The 10,000-nt window shown below is 42.2% G+C and overlaps 1 protein-coding gene across 10 annotated transcripts in view; it reads left to right on the top strand.

Annotated features, from left to right (window-relative positions):
* The window catches only part of LOC123515155 (mucin-12-like), a 194,493-nt gene that overhangs the window by 126,520 nt on the left and 57,973 nt on the right, over window positions 1–10,000 (top strand). For all 10 annotated transcript variants that reach the window (XM_045273639.1, XM_045273638.1, XM_045273631.1 and 7 more), the window contains one exon: window positions 1,466–1,497. The gene's annotated coding sequence lies outside the window, so the exon portion shown is untranslated. The remainder of the gene's footprint in view (window positions 1–1,465; window positions 1,498–10,000) is intronic.

Below are 10,000 nucleotides of genomic sequence, written 5' to 3'. Positions count from 1 at the left end.
AAATACATTCAACTTTCACTCACTCACTCACTCACTCGCTCCTTTCATGAAGATTTATCGCTCGTACGTGTGTCAAAAGTTACACACACACACACACACACACACACACACACACACACACACACACACACACACACACACACACACACACACACACACACACACATATGAAAGGTAAATAAATAAATACATAAATAATTAACCAAATACATGAATTCGGCCCATCTGCACCAACTACTGTCAAAAAAAAAAAAATTGTAATAAATATTTGCGGAGTATATTTATAATATTTGAGTTTCCCTTGTCCACATCCACGATTGTTTATGAATGCCCCGCTGGGAACGAAGTGGCTTACAGTGGAGGGGCGGCAGTGAGTGGAGTGAGAGGAGGCTGAGTAGCGATTATATTTATTAACTTGTTTTATTCATTCATGTTGGATGGGGAAAGTATTGGCGTGTGTGTGTGTGTGTGTATGTGTGTGTGTTTGTAGCTCTTTTGTTCCTCTTCCTTCTCTTCCTCTTCCTCTTCCTCTTCTTCGTTCTCCTCGTCCTCGTCCTCGTCCTCTTCTTCGTCCTCGTCCTCGTCCTCCTCCTCCTCCTCCTCCTCCTCCTCCTCCTCCTCCTCCTCCTCCTCCTCTTCTTCTTCTTTAGTGTTATTATTTCTTTTTCTTTTCTTCATCATTGTCTTCTATTTCTTCTTCTTCCTCTTCTTCTTTTCTTCTTCTTCTTCTTCTTCTTCTTCTTCTTCTTCTTCTTCTTCTTCTTCTTCTTCTTCTTCTTCTTCTTCTTTTTCTTTTTTTTTTTTCTTCTTCTTCTTCTTCTTCTTCTTTTTTTTTTCTTCTTCTTCTTCTTCTTCTTCTTCTTCTTCTTCTTCTTCTTCTTCTTCTTCTTCTTCTTGACTGATAAATGTGTTGCGTTGGTAAAGTTAATAATGATGAGAAGAGAGAGAGAGAGAGAGAGAGAGAGAGAGAGAGAGAGAGAGAGAGGCTAGGTATAGAAGTAAATTACGTATTTTTTTTTTTTTTTTTTTTTTTTTTTTTTTACATTACAAGGGCACTGGCCAAGGGAAAACAAAGTGTTGGAAAAAAAAAAATCCCGCTGGTTGCCAGGCCTGTGTGTGTGTGTGTGTGTGTGTGTGTGTGTGTGTGTGTGTGTGTGTGTGTGTGTGTGTGTGTGTGTGTGTTAAGGATGAGTGCTTGTGGTGGAGATGAGTGGGAAGATTTATGTGTGTCGTGGGCCGCTCGTGTCCGCAAGGTGAGTGTTAATGGAGGGAAGGGGTGACTGAAAATTATAGTGACTTATGACAGGCTTACACACACACACACACACACACACACACACACACACACACACACACACACACACACACACACACACACACACACACAGAGAGAGAGAGAGAGAGAGAGAGAGAGAGAGAGAGAGAAAAAATAATGAATACTAATCTATCTCTATTTTCCTTCCAGGCGTATTGAAGGTGCGCCAAATTGAAGAAAAGGTATGTATGTATTTCTGTCTGTCTGTCTGTCTGTCTATATGTATGTCTGTTTGTCTGTCTGTCTGTCCGTATGTATGTATGTATGTTTGTTTGTACGACTATTTTCTTATTTACATTTAATTTTTTATAGTGAATTTCCTCTTCTTATCTATGAACGCGGCTTTCAAACACCTGTGCATTTTCACGTGTGTACCAACAAGCAGGTGTTGCAATGGTACACACACACACACACACACACACACACACACACACACACACACACACTTGTTTATGCATTTTTTCCTCCTGTCAGTTACTTGCGAAAGAATGATGATGATAATTATGATAATGATGGTGATGGTCTGTGTGTGTGTGTGTGTGTGTGTGTGTGTGTGTGTGTGTGTGTGTGTGTGTGTGTGTGCGCGCGCATGTGCGTGAGTGTGTGCGTGTATGTGTTGATGCTGCTCGACGCTATTTTATTTTATTTAGACGATTAGATTAGATTACCTTGGCTTTCTGGGTCTTTGTGTAGTGTCCAGCAAAACCACAACACACACACACACACACACACACACACACACACACACACACACACACACACACACACACACACACACACACACACACACACACACACACCAAAACCTATAGGAGACACCAAATTACATTCCTGACGTGGCATGGAGGAGGGGAATCACGGCAAGATAATATAACGCTTTCTAGAACGTAACTCGTGAAGGAAACGAAGATATCTGAGAAAACTGACGTAGTGAGGAAGGTACAGGAAGGCCTAATTGTTATGAATGAGGTTGAAGCGAAGGAGAGGAGTGCCCTTTGTGAGAGGAAGACGTGTGGTAATGAAATTTGGGATAGGAGAGAAGGAGAGCAAGAGGTAGTGGAGATCGGAAGGTGAAAGTCAGTTAAGGTTAGGCTGGTGATATAAATAACCTTGCGAACCATTAATCAAGATGCAACGCGTGGCTCACAAACACGTGGTCCAGAGAGAGAGAGAGAGAGAGAGAGAGAGAGAATCATGTATGTAAAAGGAAAAACAATAGATTTTTTGTGATACTGGTGGAGAGAGAGAGAGAGAGAGAGAGAGAGAGAGAGAGAGAGAGAGAGAGAGAGAGAGAGAGAGAGAGAGAGAGAGAAAATAAGTCTATTGTCTGGAAGGCCGTCGTCGTCGTGTGTGTGTGTGTGTGTGTGTGTGTGTGTGTGTGTGTGTGTGTGTGTGTGTGTGTGTGTGTGTGTGTGTGTGTGTGTGTGTGTGTGTTTTCATACGCAGTTGTCGATGTTTTTGTTTCATCGAGCAGGTGTGTTGAAAAAACAACAGAATGGAAGAGAAAACTGGAAAACGGAGGATAAAAATATTATAATATATCGCTGCATATCTTAAGTTTTTTCATCTTTTTTCTTTTTCTTTTTGTCTCAAACGGTATTTAAAAAAAATATTTTGCTTTTAGTCGTAAGGTAGAGAAGGAGTTTTACCACTTTTTATTGTCGTTTCGTGTGTGTGTGTGTGTGTGTGTGTGTGTGTGTGTGTGTGTGTGTGTGTGTGAGTGTGTGCGTTCGTGTGTGTAGTGTCCCACGACTATTTTTTTTTCATATACCGTCATGGTCTTGCATATCTACGTAGCATGTATATTTTTTCCCTCCCTCGTACTGAATCTGCACATTTTTCTGCTCTTGTTGTGTTACCATTTGTTGTTTCCTTCCTTGGTGGTGTTGGCCGTGGAGTTTTGTATTGCACAGGATGTCAAACAAAGGCAGGCATCTGTACTGCCTTGATCTTTTCCGCTGCGTTGCTCTCCTCTCTCTTTCCCTTTCACCCCTTCCCTCCCTCCATATTCCTCCCTCCCATCTCGTGCTTCTCTACCCTAAGCCTCGCACACTCTTCTCCAGTTTTATGCTTCCTAAACCTCCATACCGAGTGATGTAGTTTTCATGTCGTTTCGTCGCTCTAGTACCGGTATCCGTGTCGTGGAGGTTCTCTTGGAGACTTTCTCATCAAAAGCCACAGTAATGATTAGTCGGATTCTCGTGGGCGTGTTTGCCATTGAGAGATTAGTGGTTGTTAATTAATCTGTTGGGAAATGGTCCAGAAATAGCTTGTAACTCCCATTAAGCTCAGTGAAAGTACTTTGGATAAGGCTAATAATCTCTCTCTCTCTCTCTCTCTCTCTCTCTCTCTCTCTCTCTCTCTCTCTCTCTCTCTCTCTCTCTCTCTCTCTCTCTCTCTCTCTCTCTCTCTCTCTCTCTCTCTCTCTCTCTCTCAACATCTTACATATTCTCTAATTAACTCACCCTAAGAGCCTTCCCCACCTCACCCTTGCATTCAGTACACGATCCAATACCTTCGTCAGATCAGTAGCAGCCAAACATGCATTTACTTCAGGAGACTCTAAATCACCACTCCAGAGGCAGTGCAAGGACAATCGTACCATTCCCCACGCCAGTAATCTTCTGGGGATCCTTTTCCTAGGGATGTCCTGGAGCTGTGGCCGTGGGTATTCTCAAGGACGCCGTGACACTAAGGGATACAGAGATTATTAGGAGAGTTTTCTTGTGTGTTTCTTCTGTTGTTAATGTAGAGATCTTGATATATTGCTAGGACCACAAAAAACATGCTTAGAAATCCTCGCAACTTCAACTAAAGAAGCAGAAGCGTTTCAGAATGTTCTCTTTAGTTTTCTTCATCGGAATTAACAACAACTGCTTGTGTTGTTTTGTCTTGTCTTGTCTTGTTTTGTCTTGTCTTCCGTGGTGCGTTCGTGTAATATGTATTATGTCTAGTCCTTTTTCGTGTGTTTTCTTGGTTTTCTTTTGTTCTCCTCGTGTCTTTGTTCATTCTCTATCAGTTGTTTTTTCCCACCCCCCTTTTTTGTTCCTGTTGTTTCTCATTGTAGCATCCGGTTTTTAAGTCTTTGTTTGCGTCTGTCGTTTTACTCTTCTTGTTGAAGTCTGTGTGTGTTTCTTCGTCATTTTTTCCGCCTTTTCCTTGGCAGTATGGTTTCAAATCTGTCCGTTTCGTTGTCATATTCTTGTCCTTCCTATTTAAGCCTTTGTCTCAGTGCTTAGCCTCATCAACACCTTTGTCTGTGTGTTTGCGTGTCATTCATTCTCTTGTCATTTCCATCACGGTATGCGATTTCAAGTCCCAGTGTTGGTGTTCTCGTTTTACCGCCCTACCTATTGTGTTGTAGTGTCACTTTGTTTTGCGATCACGTCATTTCTTCGTCCTTTACGTGGAGGGTGTCCGGCTTCAAGTTCGTGTGTGTGTGTGTGTGTGTGTGTGTGTGTGTGTGTGTGTGTGTGTGTGTGTGTGTATTCTCGTCAATCCCTTGTCATTCCCATCACTGTGCAGTTTCAAGTCCCTTTGTTACATTCCTGTCATATTGCCGTTCTTTTGCAGTTTTCAAATTTACGTGTCTCTTGTGTTCTCATCATTCTCTTGTCCAGTCCTTGGCGCGCTGTTGTCTAAATTCTCGCCTGTGCTCTCGTCATCCTCCACGGACGAGTTTTCAGCATCAAATATTGAAACGAGCTGCTCACTCCCTTGCCGGCCACTCCATTTCACACTCCTCTACTCCCTTTAAAACTGCTGCTCCTTGTCCTTCCCTCGCCGCCTCTCTCTCTCTCTCTCTCTCTCTCTCTCTCTCTCTCTCTCTCTCTCTCTCTCTCTCTCTCTCTCTCTCTCTCTCTCTCTCTCTCTCTCTCTCTCTCTTCGCCTCGGGCCATCCCCTAAATATGAATGTGGATAGCGAGTCCCAGAGGGGAAGACATAACGTGGTTAATTTCACTGCCCCCGAAGACCCGCTCCTTTTTTTTTATATAATCTATTACGTAAGACACTGAAGGACCTAATCGATTTGAACAAGAGTGTAATTTCACTAATGGACGCAGCGTTCAATACTCTCCCTAGGCTCTCCAGATGTAATGAAATGTTAATATCATCTTTGGAAATTTATAAGCGATTCGATGTCAATGGCAGTTTTTTTCGCACTTTTTTTTCTCTTCTAATTAAGTGTCACGAGTTTGTCAAGACTGTTTTCTAAAGCTCCCCCCCAAAAAAAAGTTGATTGGTCGTGTTCTTTTAATGTTTATTTCTCCTTAATGGAACAAAATCCTTGATAAACTTGCTAGAAACAACGAAGCACTCTTGAAAACTTCGGTAACTTATATTCCAGCCTCTTGGAAATGTATTATCCTTATTAAAGCATCGCCAGAACACAAGAGAAAAAAATAAACACTATTGAAAACCTAAATAGCATCCACTACACTTCATTAAAGACACGAAATCTTTATTAAACTACCACCAAAAATGCAAAACGCCATTGAAAACCAAAATAAACATCCAGTAGACCTTGTTAAAGAGACAGCATTTGTAATAAACTCTGAACAAAATCACAAAAGAAATATTATTGAAGACCAAAATAACATCCAGTGGACCCATTTGAAAATACAGAGAACCCTGAAAATATTAAGCCATTTTTAGAGTCACGAAGACACTCTTGAAAACCTAAATAACTTCCACTTAGAACATGCTGCAGTTACAGAACCTATAGGGCTATCACTATAAACACATTAAACTACCATATTGTAAAGATACCCCTGAAAACCTTATAACTTCCACTAGAACCTGCTATAGTTACGGAACCCTCAAGATAATTACTATAGACATTAAACTTTTATATCACGAAGACACTCTTAAAAAACATAAATAACTTCCACTTAGAGCATGATATAGTTACAGAACCCTTAACCCCTTCAGTACTAGGATACATTTTTACCTAGAGATTTGTGTAGGATTAGACCATTTTATTAACATTAGGAGTGGTCTATGAAAGTCAGAGGATAAATGGCCACAGAAGATAGATGGCTACAGTCTTCACTATCTTAATCCTCACTTGAGTTTCTGAAGCTGTATAAAAATCACCAAATAGTAAACAGAATGAATATGGAAACGTGTCATGGTACTGAAAGTTTTAAGACTATGACTATACACACATTAAACTATTATATTACGGAAACACCCTTGAAAAACCTAATAACTTCCACTTAGAACCTGCCAGAGTTACAGAACCCTTAAGACTATCAGTACAGTCACGTAGAAATCCTTGAAAAGAGAAACTTCTATTAAAGCCTTTTAAAAGAATACACAACACATTAAACTATTATATTACCGAAACACCCTTGAACACGTACAAAAAAAAATCTATGACAACCTTTTGAATGTACAGAACACATATTAAATTAACAAAATCACAAAAAACTCCTTTGAAAACCTGAATAACACCCACTAGAATCTTTGAAAGCGAGCAGCGAGATAAGGCGGCCCAGACGTTTGTTGGGGGAACATGGAGCTTGGTGACAGGAACCTGGGTAGCGCGTGAGGTGCGTGAGAACCGCTCAGAACTGGTCCAAGGCTGTGCGTCGTCTTATCAGCTCAGAGGATCTCCCGGCCGCGCACCTTTCCCTCAGTGGCGGCCAAAACCTCTTCTCTCCTGTACTGAGCGTTCCCCTCCGTCATTTAGAAGCTGGGTTATGTAAATGGGATCTTAATTAGGCCTCTGAAAGCGCGTGTTTTTTACGGCTCATTTTTTTTCTCCTCGCTGTCTCTCATGAAATGGTTGAAATAGCTTTACTTTTAGCCTTCCGAATGCTGTGGCTTTGTGGGATTAATTAGATTTGAGTAGCACGGTGGTGGTGAAAAGGCGTGTTATCTTCTGCTCTCACATTTGGTTATGTTTAGTTATTTACTCTCAGTTGCTACGAGTTTCCGTACAAAATATGCGTATTGATCGATTCTTAGGTCTTGTGTTTTCTTGGGGGGGTTTATGGAGTTGTATGTTAAAGTAACGCTCAAATGGTGTGTTGTATTCCTCACTCATTTCGTCTCTGTATTGGACATTTTCTATTCCAATATTAAGTGTTCTTGCGATACATGAGCATTGGTAGATTCTTGTGATTAATAAAACTGTCTAATTTAATCTACGTCAAGAGACGTGTAAGCTTCCGGACTCATTTTTCTGTATTCAGCATTTTCTATTTCAATATAAGCGTTCTTGCGATACATGGAGCATTGATAGATTCATGAGATTAATAAAACTGTCTAATTTAGTGAAAGTCAAGAGACGTGTAATTTACCGCGCTCATTTCTTCGTGTTTAGCATTTTCATCCTCAATATTATGCTCTCGGATCTGACACCTCGGCAGAACATGACCATCGATAGAGTCTTAAGATTGATAAAGTTCTAATATATAAATTTATTTATGTTTTTTGGGGGAACGAAAAATTTGTAAGATTTATCTCCCCAATTGTAGAGATATCAGTGGAGCATCTTTATCGTTGGTGTTGTGGCTTTGTGTGGCCTCCTCTACGCATGAAAGGCAGACAAGATGAAGTAAGAGGCGTCGTACTGCCATTAGTAGCAATCACAGGATCAAAGGGTTGAGTGGCGTGACACAGTAGTCTCGTAACTAGGTTCGTGAAAGTAAAACGTGGGTACCAAACTTTGCCCTGACCTACTTTCCTTTGGGGCGCGGCGCTTCCTTCCCTGCAGTGACGGTGTGACGGCGACTCAACGGTGACGACTCTTTTACCTCTCCTCCTCCTCCTCTTCCTCCTCTTCTTTCTCCTCCTATCTTATTGTCTCTCCCAGACCTCCTCCCTCCCGTCCCTTTGTTCCCGCCGCTCCCGTCGCGGTGTCGGCACAAGTAGCAAGTAAACCAGCTGATCACGGGTCCTCCTCCTCCTCCTCCTCCTCCTCCTCCTCCTCCTCCTCCTCCTCCTCCTCCTCCTCCTCCTCCTCTTTCGCTAAACCAGAAAATGAGCCTTGTAATATTCCTGGAGTTGTCTTTTTAATCTCCTTTTGTATGTGTGTGTGTGTGTGTGTGTGTGTGTGTGTGTGTGTGTGTGTGTGTGTGTGTGTGTATAGTAGTAGTAGTAGCAGTAGTCTTGTCTTAACACACCCTCCCGTTTCTCATTTCTAATATCCGGCGCGACACTCCTGGCGTCTCTATATCTCCTGCTCACTCCGCCGCTTCTCCACTTCTCCACTGGCCTACCGTGGCTTTGCTAGGGCTGGAGAGAGTGGCTGAGGGAGTGTGGGAAGGGAGAGAGTCTTCGCGTGCTGGCTGTTATATGTGGGTAGGAATGGGGGACAGGGGGGAGGATTTAGAGGAAGGGGAAAAAGGGGATGGGGACGTTCGGGAATTTGGGTGTTGTTAGTGCATGGTGGTGGTGATGGTGATGGTGGTGTGATCACAGGAAAACTACGTGTGTGTGTGTGTGTGTGTGTGTGTGTGTGTGTGTGTGTGTGTGTGTGTGTGTGTGTGTGTGTGTTGTTTGCGACGCCTAAGGGAAGGAAAAGGGAAGAGAAAGAAGGAAAATGGAGTGGAGAACGGGTGAGCACTGTTTGGGTATTTTTCGGAAAGAAGGAAAAAATAAGAAAAAGATACATTTTGTATAGGTGTGTGTGTGTGTGTGTGTGTGTGTGTGTGTGTGTGTGTGTGTGTGTGTGTGTGTGTGTGTGTGTGTGTGTGTGTGTTTACATATTTTTCTTATGCCTATGTACTCTTACAACTTCTATTGCTTCTTACAACCTCTTACATCTTCCGCCTTTTTCCCCCTCTTGAGGCATTCTTCCTTTTGTCACTCCTACTACAACTTCTAATCCCTTCTTACACCTACGCCGCAAACCTTCCCTTTCCTCTTCAAACTTAACCCCACGTCAACTAACATCCCATTAAACTACTCTTTTTCATCTTACAAATACATCCACTTCTCGTTCCTTTTTCACTAACCTAACCTAACCTAACCAACATTCTATTAAACTACTCTTTTTCATCTTACAAATACATCCATTTTTCGTTCCCTTTTCACTAACCTACTCTAACCTAACCTAACCACTCTTTTCATCATACTAATACCTCTGCTTACTTTTCCTTCCCTTTCATTTCCCTTTAACTTAACCTACGTCCTGCACAAACACTCTGTCAATTAAACCACTCACCTCGTTATATAAATACTTTTGTAAAGACTTTAGTAAACACACTTAACCAACGACCTTTACCATAACTGGCATACCTAAGTTTAAGTACGTACGTGGCAGGTACACACACACACACACGGACACACACACACACACTTGCATACTTTCCATCTCCACCTGTGTCTGGAGCGTTAGCCAATCAACTTGCGCTCTCGCCGTGACGTCACTCCCTCCCACGCCTCGCTCCTCAAAACAAAACAAACAAAATTATAGAGGAGAGAAAAGAAAAGACATTAAAGGAGGGGAGAGGGAAACAGGAGGGGTAAAATGCGTCAAAGGGAAGTGATGGGAGGAAGGGAGGAAGAGAGAAGAGAAGAGAAGAGAGGAGAGGAGAGGAGACGGAAGATACGGCAAAGTGGAGGAGGAAAGAGGAAGAGGAGGAGGATGTGTTCAGTGGGAGGTGAAAAGAGGAGAGGGGGAAAGCGTTAAAGGGAAGTGATGGGAAGAGAAGGGAGAGAAGAAGCGTCAAG

The sequence above is a fragment of the Portunus trituberculatus genome, chromosome 38 (assembly GCF_017591435.1).
Source record: "Portunus trituberculatus isolate SZX2019 chromosome 38, ASM1759143v1, whole genome shotgun sequence".
Classification (NCBI taxonomy): domain Eukaryota; kingdom Metazoa; phylum Arthropoda; class Malacostraca; order Decapoda; family Portunidae; genus Portunus; species Portunus trituberculatus.
The sequence above is the reverse complement of the archived record's forward strand: the minus strand, read 5'-3'. Positions and strand labels throughout refer to the sequence as shown.